This window comes from Notamacropus eugenii, chromosome 4 (assembly GCF_028372415.1).
Source record: "Notamacropus eugenii isolate mMacEug1 chromosome 4, mMacEug1.pri_v2, whole genome shotgun sequence".
NCBI lineage: Eukaryota > Metazoa > Chordata > Mammalia > Diprotodontia > Macropodidae > Notamacropus > Notamacropus eugenii.
Genome location: NC_092875.1, coordinates 109,313,723 through 109,325,970, shown reverse-complemented (window position 1 = coordinate 109,325,970; position 12,248 = coordinate 109,313,723). Strand labels below are relative to the sequence as shown.

The 12,248-nt window shown below is 41.2% G+C and overlaps 1 long non-coding RNA gene and 1 pseudogene across 1 annotated transcript in view; one reads left to right on the top strand and one right to left on the bottom strand.

The window, feature by feature from the left end:
- LOC140500475 (uncharacterized) overlaps positions 1-10,723 on the top strand; it is a 32,662-nt gene extending 21,939 nt beyond the window's left edge. The window contains exon 3 of the long non-coding RNA XR_011965752.1: positions 10,605-10,723. This is a non-coding gene — a long non-coding RNA (uncharacterized lncRNA). The remainder of the gene's footprint in view (positions 1-10,604) is intronic.
- Positions 2,534-8,420, bottom strand: LOC140498711 (protein RCC2 pseudogene; annotated as a pseudogene).
- Positions 10,724-12,248: the final 1,525 nt, after the last annotated feature.

The window sequence follows — 12,248 nt, the reverse complement described above, 5'->3', positions numbered from 1 at the left end:
TACTATTCCTACTACTACTTCCTGCTACTACTACTACTACTGCTACTACTACTAGTACTACTACAGCTAACATTTATATAGAGCATTAAGATTTGTAAGAACTTTATACATGTTAAATCACTTGATTCTTTCTACACCTCTGTATGTTGGGAGCTATTATTCTGGTTTGTCAGATGAGGAAATTGGGATAAAGAAAGTTTAAGTGAGTTGATCATGGGCACATCATTAGTAATTGTCTGGGGCAGGATTTGTACGCAGGTCATACTGACTCCAAATCTAGTACCTTATCCACTGCATCAACTCATCCCATCCTTTATAGGTTTACTTTCCTTACAGATTTACTCCTATAACAACTCTTCCCTCCATGGTCTCTTTTTCCTTCACAGGTTGATTCACTTTATATTTTAACCTCTTAAAAACTTGATAGTCACACTTACCTATTTTCTCTGAGTGCTCTAAGCAGCAGATAGGCAGACATCCAATTTTTCTGTTCCTTCTGTCCTTACCAGTGTGTTTCACTTTCCTTTTCTTATTTACTATACCTTCTGCATTTCCTCGAGTATTCTTCCTCCCTTTTGAGACTTTTTCCTTGATCCTTCTTCATCTGGAGTCCTCATTAGATGGAATCCAACTCTTCTTCCATGAGTTCAAGTCAATCTTCAATTGTGCCTCAAATTTTCTTACTTTCTTCTCCCCAATTCCAATCTCTGGCCTTCTTCACCCATCCATCTATAGTCTTCTCTGTCTTCTTTTTATTGAATTTATTTTTTCTTTTTCTAATCTTTTCTGTCCTTCTCTTTTTGAAGCTGGGTTCCTGGGGATGTTGTGGTCATGATATGAGAGATTGTTGGGTGGAAAGGTTGTTTGCCATCACCACTTGCTGCACCTGGAGTCACTCCTGAGTCATGCTCTCTAAAGAATGCTGCTGCTCCTAAATCAAGAACTGTCAAGGTGATACTAATTCAATTAGCAGACCTCTCCTGTGATCTGGGATTTTTTCTTCTTTCACGAGGATGTCATTGTATTTCCTTGCCATCTGCTGATTGCAATAAAGAGTAGAATATTTCCCTAGCATTCTCCTTAGTAGCAATTATTGTTGGTGATGGAATGAATTTGTCCCCAAATGTTTAAGAAAGTTTAACTAATACTATTTTTATTTACTCATATATCTCCTTTTGCATTTGACACTCTCCTCAAAATGTCTATACCATGACTTGCTCACCCATGTCTTCCTCCTACTGAGTAGACACCTGCTACACAAACCCGCTGTCCAGCCCCAGCACTGGCCCTCTTTACAGATGACAGGATCTCCAAAGCACAGGGAGACCAATGTTCAAATGAAATGAACAATACCATATGAGCAATTTGCATGTTGACAAACTACAGAACAACCATTAAAATGAAGAAGAATATTAGTGTGGAAAAATTTTTTCACAACTTTTTAACTACGGACTAGAGATTTCCACACATTCCTATCAATTGTGAAATAAAATCCCAGAGACATAACCTCACCATGAAGTGGCCTCTTAGCGGCTCACAAGTTTTTGAACTTCGTTGAGTGTTCACATCTACTCAAAGTTATTCTACTGAATCCACAGACCCTTTGAATTTCTTTCTAAATAGATTGTCATATGTACTATCTAATAATATTTGTAAAATATTTTTAAAAATTCGGAGCTGCATATAAATGTAACTTCATTCACCCCAAGTAGGGTAAGTGAGGGACAGCATGTGAGTAATATTTTATATTCAATTACATAACATTATACTGTAGAGGTGAAAATGGATCATTTAGTTAAAATAGAAAAACAGGCTATAAATACATTAACACCAAAGCAGGTTTCAGTGGCCAAGAGTCAACCAAGCTAGGGCACCAGAACTTCCCTCACATCCTTCTCACAGTCTCCCCTAGCCCTTCTAACTTCCCCCTACTCTCATCACCAACCCTACCCCACCTCGCCTCACCACGTACTGAAGGTTGTACCTGAGTCTAGCTGAGACCTAGGCCCCAGCTCTAGGGGAGCTCATGGTGGGGTTAATAACTCACCCATCTGATGACCACCAAAGGTGTCCCACGTTGATGTCTGACGCACCTGAGATACACTGAGAGGGCTGAGGCGACTGTCACAACTACTCCCAACTGGAATGACTAAGGTCTTCCTGGACAAAAGGAAGGCTGTCCCAAGCCAGGTGGGGAAACCTCCAGAAACCAAATCAGTCTTGCTGCTTGAGTGCTAAATTCCTGGTCCCAACAGGAAAGGAGGGGGAGTCTCTAAGGCCACAAGACCCTTCTCCCTGCTGAGAGGTGACTGGCCATGCCTTGTTCTTCCCCTGTAGATGGTGTGGTTGTCCTCCTCCTCCTCCTCTTCCTTCTCCTCCTGTCTTCGTGCTTTTACTCCTCCATTTCCTCCTCTCCCTCATCTTTCTCTCCTCACCATATTCCTCTTCTTCTTCTCCCATTTCACCTCCACATTTGCATCCTCTCCTCCTCTTTGCATTTGCTACTCTCTCCTTCCTTACTTTGTGTTTTGCCTTCTTTTCCTTTTCTTCTTCTTTCTTGACCTTTTTGTGCCTCTTCTTTTTTCTTTTCTGCCTCTTCTTTTTTTCTTTTCTGCTTTCTCTTTCCCCTCAGTCTTTAGTAATAGCATGGAGCCTAGCACAGGAAAGCAAGAAAGTAGGAAGTGTTTTATCCATCTCTCTATTGAGATGTCCCCATTCCCCATCAATGACACTCAACTCCCCCCAAATAGCCTCGTGGATAAAAAATTCTTATCTGAGTAGTACTATTCCAGTGCACTTGAATGGATGATAATGGGTATTAACAAAGTTAATAATAAGTGATAAATACCCTCTAGTCCCAGTATAAGTGATTAGACTCTAACTAACAGCTTCTGCTGTCTTGTAAAAATATTCACAAGATGTCCAAATATAACTGGAGGGAGCAGAGAGAGTAATCCAGATTGGAACACTCAGGGCTCTGTATTAAGAAGCTCACCTGCACAGGACATTGGCCAGCAGGAACCCTGTTCAGATACCCTGAGTGTAATTAGAAAACCCATTGATTCCTTCTTCTCCACCTTCTTTCAAGGCTTTCAACCCTAGAGATGGGACTCAGGTTAAGGAAGGGAGCAGCTCAGTGATTAAAGCCTGATGAAAGCCACAAATCATGGCCCCATTCTTCCTTCACTTGCCTCATCCACAATAGGCTGTATTTGACAGCAGCTGTTATTTAATAGGGATGGCCTTCAGGTACCAATCTCTGTTGACAGCAAGAAAGGAGTGGAGAGCGGGGCAACTCAATGTTCAGTCACCAGTTTCCTGTCAAAGACACCCTAAAGGTTCCTGTAAGCTCTAAAGGAAGCTAGAACTTGTCAAACCAGCCATTTAGTGCAAATTTCCTTCTTTCTAAAGTAACCAATGCAGGGCTTTTTTAAGCAGGTGGCTTCCCTAGTACACTCATGTTTGCTCACAAAGATGTTAATTTAGAATTCTTATGAACTCGAAGCAAGGACAAAGTATTTCTGAATGATGTTAATAACACAAATAAGCATTTAGAGACGAGGAATTAATTTATGAAAATTCAATGTAAGTACAGAAAATAATAAGTTACAATTTATATAGGACTTAAAGGTTTGCAAAGGAAAGTATATGTTTTCTCACTTGATGATCATAAGAGCCCTGGGAGGTAGGTGCAATTATTGTCCCTGTTTTTCACATAAGAAAACTAAAGTAAAGTGATTTGTCCAGGGTAACCTAGCTAGTAAATGGGTGAGGTAGGATTTGAATTCCGGTCTTCCTAAGTCCAGATTCAGCACCCTTACCATCTGGACTACCTTCCTACCATGCCTTCATTTCCAATAGAGAAGCTCTGGATTTTCCCAATATCCTCAGATCTTATTTATCCTCTTTCCTCCATTTTTCTGACCCTTCTCCCTGCCTCTGATCCAGTCTTATCACATAAAAATTTTCCAGCTCTATGTCCCATTCACAGCCTTCTCTCCTCCTACAAGGGACAACCAGAAACCAGAAAAACTCAACTAAGCTCCATGAGTTCGTGTATTCACCCTTGCTCCAGGCATGCTTCTATACAAACAGGGTGTTCCAGAATCAAAATCCACTTACCTTAGGGAATAAATTGTAGAGAATTCAGCTGCATGCAGAGAAAACACTTTCTAAGAATGAGGGCTGTCCAAAGTGCAGTGGGATTCCTCAGGTCTTCATGGCCGATCTTCACCATAGTGGTGGTCTTCAAACATTTGAGATTGCTATTGAATGTGGATATTGGTACGTTTTGTTTTTTCTTTCATAAGAACCAGGTCATTTTATTGGAATGTAAATGGTGGTAGTTTTTTGGTACAGATTATGGTAAGATAATCAAAGTAGGCATGCACTGAAATACAGTAGGAGTCTAACCCACAGTTCCCAGGTATGGGGGAAGCCAGGTGTGACTTAGCTGTGTCTCCAAGGGTGTGCTTGTCAAAAACATATTCCTCCATGCCAGAATTGGCAGGGGTGGGGTGTATTTTCTGCAGCTTGGTTACGTGATCACTTAGTTGTGTGATGGACTTTAACTGTTTGTCCAGGTAGTGGGGTTTCCATAAAGTCATGTAAATGGGGGTCATTCTTTTCCTTTGACAGCTTGTGCAGTTCCAGTAATGACTGACTGACATTTTTTTCCAAGGGCAGAGAACATTCCATTGCATTCAGCTCGCTCTCTCAGTCTTCTTGGTTGGGTTTCTTGATGTCTTGCAGGAATATGCAGTCGCTGCACTTGTCCTGGCCTTTCATCAGCTTCTCCGCATGCTCCCTCTCCCAGTGGGACAGGTGGAGGAAATACTTGGCAAAGTTTTTCAATGGTACGTCATCTGGGTCAAAGTAGTAAGACATGGACAGGTAGACTCAGGAGGCTTAGAGCTCTTTGATCTGGCGGTTGATGGCGGCCTTCGAGTCCTGGTGACAAGTCTGCTGTACCTGAGAGGTGGTCGATGTTGTCATGATGCAGGTGTAGGCTGTACAGGGGCTGGGGCTGAGGCTGGCGTGGTGGAGGGAGAGGATCACAGGCAGGGGCAACTATGCAACTGGCTGGTGGGCGAATGGGAGGATGGACAAACTGTTGATTAGTGGAGATGAAGATGGATAGGAGGTAAGGGTGGTTCTGGGCAGGAATCAAGCAGCTGTTTAGATTGAAGCACTATTATAGTGGGAAACCACAGTGATTCTCCTTCCAGCTGATTGGGGGCAGTGCTGAAGAGTCTCTTAGTTGATGTGTTACATGAATTTGTTCAGAGGAACTTTGGGTTTTCCTTCCAATATGGCTTGTGACTCTTGAAAAATAAAAAGTTGAAATCCGTTAGCTGGCCGACAGAAGCGTGGATTTGAGTTCAACAGTCTTTCAGTATCTCTTAAACCTCACAGAATATTGGCGTCCATGCATTCTTCCATGTCACTTCTTGGTTTTAACGCTTTAGGAAGGCTTGTTATATTCTTACTATGATATTATATATGCTCTATATCAAACTTACTACTTAGGAAAATAGATAAAAATTCAGTTGTTAAGTTGTTAGCACAATAGCAAGCCCCGCAGAATGTCATTGTTGCATTCAATATGAAAGCAAACCTTGCAGGAATAGAAGTATTTCGTTGCAAGGACCCTCTCTGGAATCTCTTTCCATTTGGAGCAGGAGGATGCCTTTTGAAGAGGAAGTCCTTTTTTTCTTACAATGAGGTTTTTGGAAGTGGGAGTTTTTACAAGTGTGGTCTTGGTAGAAGGAGGTTTTTTACTGTTGTTTGTGTTTTTGTTTTTCTGAGAATCCTAAGTAGTCAACTAAGAGCCACATTTTAATGAAACATTTGTGGTAGGGGAAGGGAGAAAGCAGAGAAAGATGGAGAGAAACACTTTGGAGATCCTACAGCAAAAAGGGAGTTGACGATGAATTTGGTTCTAAAAGGGAACCTGAAAGACTAACACAGGAGCTTTGAGATCTTTTCCCTGAGGAGTCTCTTCTCATCTGCCTTCTTTGTGTTCCTGGGCACATTGACAATCTCGACTGTCTAGATGGGCCTGGAGAGCTGGCTGGCAGCCTTGCAGCCATCAGGAGAGGATGTCAGGATTATGTGCAGGGAGGTTGTTTTGCTTTTCCTTTTCATTCCGGCTCTAGTCCCTGGTGTTCAACAAGGAGTGTGAATAGCCTGTGGCAACCTGCTTTGTGGCAGCTAAGGTAATAAAGTTCTTCCCACAAACAAAGCTTCTAATGGTCCAGCCACAGAGGTCCTGAACTGTTTTGGGATACATGGTGGTCCCCTGAGAAATATTGGTAGCACCCCAGAAAATCTGGCCACCAACTTCACTGAAGGTGAAGGAACAGATGTAGCTGGCATAGATTTACGTGGCCCCTGGCGTAAGAAATTAAAGAGCTTCACCAGATGAGTGACCATCTCATATTTTTGCTCTGTGAGACCCAGCTGGCCATCTTCTCCAAACCCCCAAGGGAAAACAGGTTTCTGAGAGTCTAGAACTGGAGTGTGATTGGTGTCACAGGAAACATCCCAGACAATGACATTGGGGAATGGGAAAATCTGTACAATATTTGTATTTTCAGTGCAGATGGCAACTCAGCAGAGGACCAGCTCACAGTCATATTCTAAACTCTGAGGCCATGCAATGAATTTCCTGTCAGAATTGTGTCCCAGCTGACCACATTCAGGGCACCAAAGGAATGGAGTTTTCCCTTACACTCCATTATCATGCTGAATTCAGCCCCACAAGTCACTGTGGTATTTGGCTGGCCATTGTATATTATCTGTGCAGGGTTGGGAATGGCATCCGTCCGGTTGCCAAGGCCAAGTTGCCCCATCTTGTTCTCTCCAAATGCAAACACAGAGCCAGGTTCTATTAAAGCTAGAGTGTGGTTCCTTCCACAACCAGCAGACAGGATCATTTTCTTGCTGAGGACTTCCATGAATTTGGGGGCTTCCACTCTTTTGTTATCACCCTGTCCAAGCTGCAATTTCTCATTTCAACCCTAGCTCCATAGCTTTCCTTCTGTGGTGAGGAAGAGACTGTGAGTGTCACAGGGGTTCAGAGACCTCAGTCCATACATCGACCCCAGACAGGAGTTTCTGTAAGGTCCCCACAAGTTCTGCCCCAGATTTCTGTAAGCAGTTTGCTGTTCAGTCACTTCCTTCCAAAAGAAGAGGTCCCAGTTGGTTGCTCCCAAAATCAAAATCTGTCCTCTGCACTTAGAGCCTGGATGAGAGCAGGGAATAATGGGGAGAGGAAAAGAGCCTCGGTCCCCTGCACCCCTGCCCCTGCCTCACACTCCTAATCCTCTCCTTGGTGTGCTCTGCCTCTGTGATGACGAAGAAGGAGTTTTACAAGGATTCTGGTGATTCTTGGAGGAGGTGGTTAAAGCAGGGGAAGACAGTGGCATGGCTTTTGCCATCCCAGCAAAGGTTTGAGGACTTTATGGCCTGTGAGAATCCTCTCCGCCTCTTGCTGAGGCCAGGAGAATAACACCCAGGCAGCTGAACTGACTCAGTTCCCAGACGTCCCCAATGCCTGAGGCTCTGGCTTGAGACATGGTTGTACCACCTTCCTTCTGTCCAGGAACACCCTGCCACCCTAGTTGGAAGTAGTAATGAGAGAAACCCCAATCCCTCCGTGTATCTGAGGTGATCAACAAAGGTGAGCCAGACAGCAAGGTGAGTGACCCTTAGTGGAGAGCAGAGGAGCAAGTTATTACCCTTCCATGTTCCCCTGCAGCTGAGGGTTGAGATGGGGCTAGACTCATAAACTTCAGTACCTACAGACTGAGAGAAGGTTTGGTGTTTTCCCTTGGGACATGGGCATTGAAAGGTTTTGGTGTTAATGAGTTTTCCTGAATTCACCCTATTACCCAGCTCTTTCAATTTCTAGATTATTTATATATCTACTCATATCTGTATCCATATCCCTGTCTATATCAAATCTTTATCTGCATCTACATCTATCTCCATAACTACTTCAGTGTATCAATTTTCATATAAACATTTATATCTGTTTCTCTACCTATATCCCTGTCTAATCTGTTTATGTTTCTCTTTCCATATCTATCTCATCTGTTTCTATACCTATATCTATCTATATCTATATTTATATACATGTCCATATCTGTACACCAGTCTCATCTGCTTATGTTTCTGTTTCCATATCTATCCAGTCTGTGTCTCTATATATCTATATCTATATTCATGTCCATATCTATATCTAATCTGTACCTATATCTATCTTCATATCTACATCAGTGTATCTATATTCGTATCCATATCTATATCTCTGAACCTATCTATATCCCTGTCTAATCTGTATATGATTCTATTTCCACATATATATCCAATCTGTATCTGTACCTGTACCTATCTTTATCTACAGCTATATTCATGTCCACACTGATATCTCATCTGTATCTATGTCTGTATCTACATCCATATCCATATCGGTATGTGTATCTATATCCATGTGCATATATTCATAACACTTTGCTTATATAATCTGAATCTAAAATCTCTATCTATATTCATGTTGATATCTGCATCTCATCTGTGTCTATATATGGATCTACCTATATCCATACATAAACACATACACATACACAAATATGCATATCTGCTTCATGTATGTGCATATGCATATTTTCTCTCCATGGATTTAAATTCTTGACCCCAATACAAAGACAAGACAAGAGATTTTGAAGCAATGACAAAAGTTTCCCTAGTTAAAGTGTTATTCTTCCATTAGATATTTGTTCATAAGGTCCCCTTCCCCTCAAACTCTCGGCCCATCCAACCTATTTAAAAGCAATAGTGAAAAGCTTATGTTATATCTTGTTCCTTTTCTCTCATTCACGTAAATTTTCCATTAATAACTCAGCTCTCTCTGTCGGGGTGGGAGGCTCCTGGCATGAGAGATAATCAGCAATGATCCCTTTTCTTTTGTAAGAAAAATCCTAAAATGGCGTGGGGGTGGAGATTTCTTTCATTGAAAAATGTGAGTTCACTTCTCACTAAGAACCAAGAAGGGATATTTATGAAAACATATAATTTTATCATACTAAGTTGTATAAAGCAGTTTTTGGGCTCCTGCGTATGCATCTTTAGTCCAAGAGGCTTCGTCATTAAAGATTTTTTGTTCTTTTCCCATATTTCTTGATGAATAAAAGAGTGAAATACTCTTCCCATCCATGTCTGGCAAAAGGGGGAGGAAATAGCCAATAAAATCACTGTGCTTTTTTAGTTTGCTTTATAAAAGAGACCTTTCCTTCTTTTCAGTTCAAATTCCCTTTCTATTAAATGAGGGGAACTAGGTGGCAGCTGGGCTGGAGTCAAGACTATGTAAGTTCAAACCTGGCCTCTGGCACTTTCCTGGTGTGTCCTGGGCAAGACACAGTAAAACGAAAATAATAATACCTATCTCCTACAGTTGTAGTGAGGACCAAAGGAAATATTGGTGAAGAAATACTGGTGAAGAAAATTAGCACAGTGTCTAGCACATGGTGGTGCTTAATCCAAAGTGTGGGGAAATAAAATTGATGATTTGTCATATACACACACAAGCATATTGACTCCAAGTAATTAGAGGGAGATCAATTCCTTGCCAGTACTGAACCACTGAATTGCACGTGTGCGTATGTATACATACATATATTAAATGCCTCATTCTTCCTATTATTTTAGTCAGAAAAATGTTTATTAGAATAAGTTACACATATATGATTACCTAAAAATACATGTAACCCATTACTAGAGTATTTATTATCTGAGTTCTCAAAGTTAGGAAGCTGCATTTGGTTTGAGTTTGACTTTGTTTCAGGGTAGGTGATTAGGAATGCAGTGAGACAACTTGTACCAATCAGTGGATCAGCAATTATCTTCCAACTTATGGTCACAGAATATTGCCCAGACGATTGAAAGGTGAAGTTAACTGTCTAGTGTGTTTTACTGGCAGTATCTGAACTCAGATTTTCTTGCTCCCAGGACCAGTCTGTTATACTGCCTCCTCTGGAAGCTGCTGAGGGAATTGAAAGTTTTAACATGAATTCATAAATTTACCACTTATAAAATTAGTTGCCACCATTCGTACTTAACACTAACATATTTCCAAGACCATCCTGTTTTGTCTTTTTCTGCTCTGGTGACCATGGACAAATGCTTTTTGCCTGAATTCCCTTAACTGTAAAATGGGGATGATAATATCATCTGCATTCCATATTTGTGAGAATCAAGTGAAGTAATTGTAAATTGTTCCTGAAGTGCTTTGCATTGTGCCTGGCACAGGGTTAATTGCTACATAAATGGGAGTTATTCTTATCATCACTATTGGTATTATTTCTACATAGAGTAATGGATCCAAGCCCCACCATTAGACTGTTGCAAACTTCAGGGAGTTTCCTATGTGCCATTAGAACTTATGCCCCTCGGGATCAGCAGAGTGTCTAATGCCACACACCCCCTCAGACTTAGAATCCACAAACCCTGAACTTAAAGCACTTTGAGAGCCCTGTTCCGGTCTGTATTTTGGTTGAAAAGTCTCCAATTTGTGGACAGTTTGTTTTGTCATTCCTTTGCAGGTCTCCCTGACTTACCGAAAGAGACATCTATTTCCCATTTGCTGCTAATAAGTGGAGAAGAGTCCCCGAATGTCAATTCAACTGTTTTTCTATTTTAATTAAACTAGTGCTTTTCACCACTACAGTGAGATGGCATACTTTGATAATGAAATGGCGACTCTTTGGAGCAAGATATTTATCTCCTCCACAGTCACTCATCTTTGACTACCAACTCCTGAAGCACCTTTTCACATGCAACACAAAATCAGAAGCACCTTCTCCTTCATGCACAAAAGCCCTGATGAACTAAGCAGAGTTTCCTGGGTATTTTCCAAAAATCCCTCAAATTGTCCATCTCCTGCAAGCATTCCAAGAAGCCAATTTTTGTGATGCTCCATTTTCAGAAATTAAACAAAATCAAAACCTAGTCACCTGAGCATTTAAAATAACCTCCTAAGTTTCTCCACCTCACTTCTATCTCAACGTGGTTTTACTTCAATGACATATAATAACAGATTCAAAGGTCCCTTGGACAAGGCAGGTTGATCCCTGAATGTAACCATCTCTTTTCTTAATGAGCTTCTAAAATATTGTGTTGTGTTGACAGGCTCATTGTCAAGGCTGATTCATAGAATTTCAGAGTTGAAAGGAAACCCAGTGACCATTTAATTCAAATTACAGAAAAATGGGTGACTGGCTTCAAGGGGACTCAGAGGAGACCCAAAGAGGGGGTTCTTGGGATAAAGGGATGGAAAGACAGTCTGGGGGAGGAGGAATGAGGAGGAAGGAGGAAAAGAAAAGGGAGGCCTGAATGTTTGGTAGTGCAAGACTGCAATGTTCAGGTTGTGTGCCTTCCCTGAGGACACAACTATTTCAAGGGAAAGGCATTAAATTAAATCACATGGTAAGAAAAATCATAATAGCCCCACCCTCCCCCCCAATATAACGAGGCTATATTCTCTCATAAATAGACACAGCATGAGTGAGAAGAGGAGGGATGTGTAAGGACTGCACTTAAAGGATAATCTTGTAGGAAAAGTGTGGGGCTGGGTTCCATGTGAAGGGGCAGCTTACTCTTGTGATGTTCCAGAAAAACTGACATCTTCTCAGTGGGCCTGTTTTCTCCTATGTATGGGGTGTGTTGGATACATTGTTGCACGAGTTCTCCATTGATCTTGCTCTGGCTGATAATCATTTGCTCTGAGTTGGGTCTTGACCTGATGGCTATGTACATGTACATACGGGCATAAATACACATATGTGCATATGTGTGTACATACATATATGTATTCACACTCCATAAATGTATGTATGAATATAATATTTCCTCCATCTATCCTAATACTGGGAAAACTCTCAAGGGTTACAAATATCTTTCCATGCAGGAATGGAAACAGTTCACCTTTAGGAAATCCCCTATTATTTCTCTTTCCTGTTAAGTTTTCATGCTTCTCTTGATCCTTGTATTTAAATGTCACATTTTCTATTCAGCTTTGGTCTTTTCATCAAAAATGCTTGAAAGGCTTCTATTTCACTGAATATGTATTTTTCTCCCTGAAATATTATACTCACTTTTGCTGGGTAAGTGATTCTGGGTTTGAATTCTAGAGTTCCTTTGACCTCTGGACTATTCTGTTCCAGTATTGTGGAAATACAGTCAGGTCA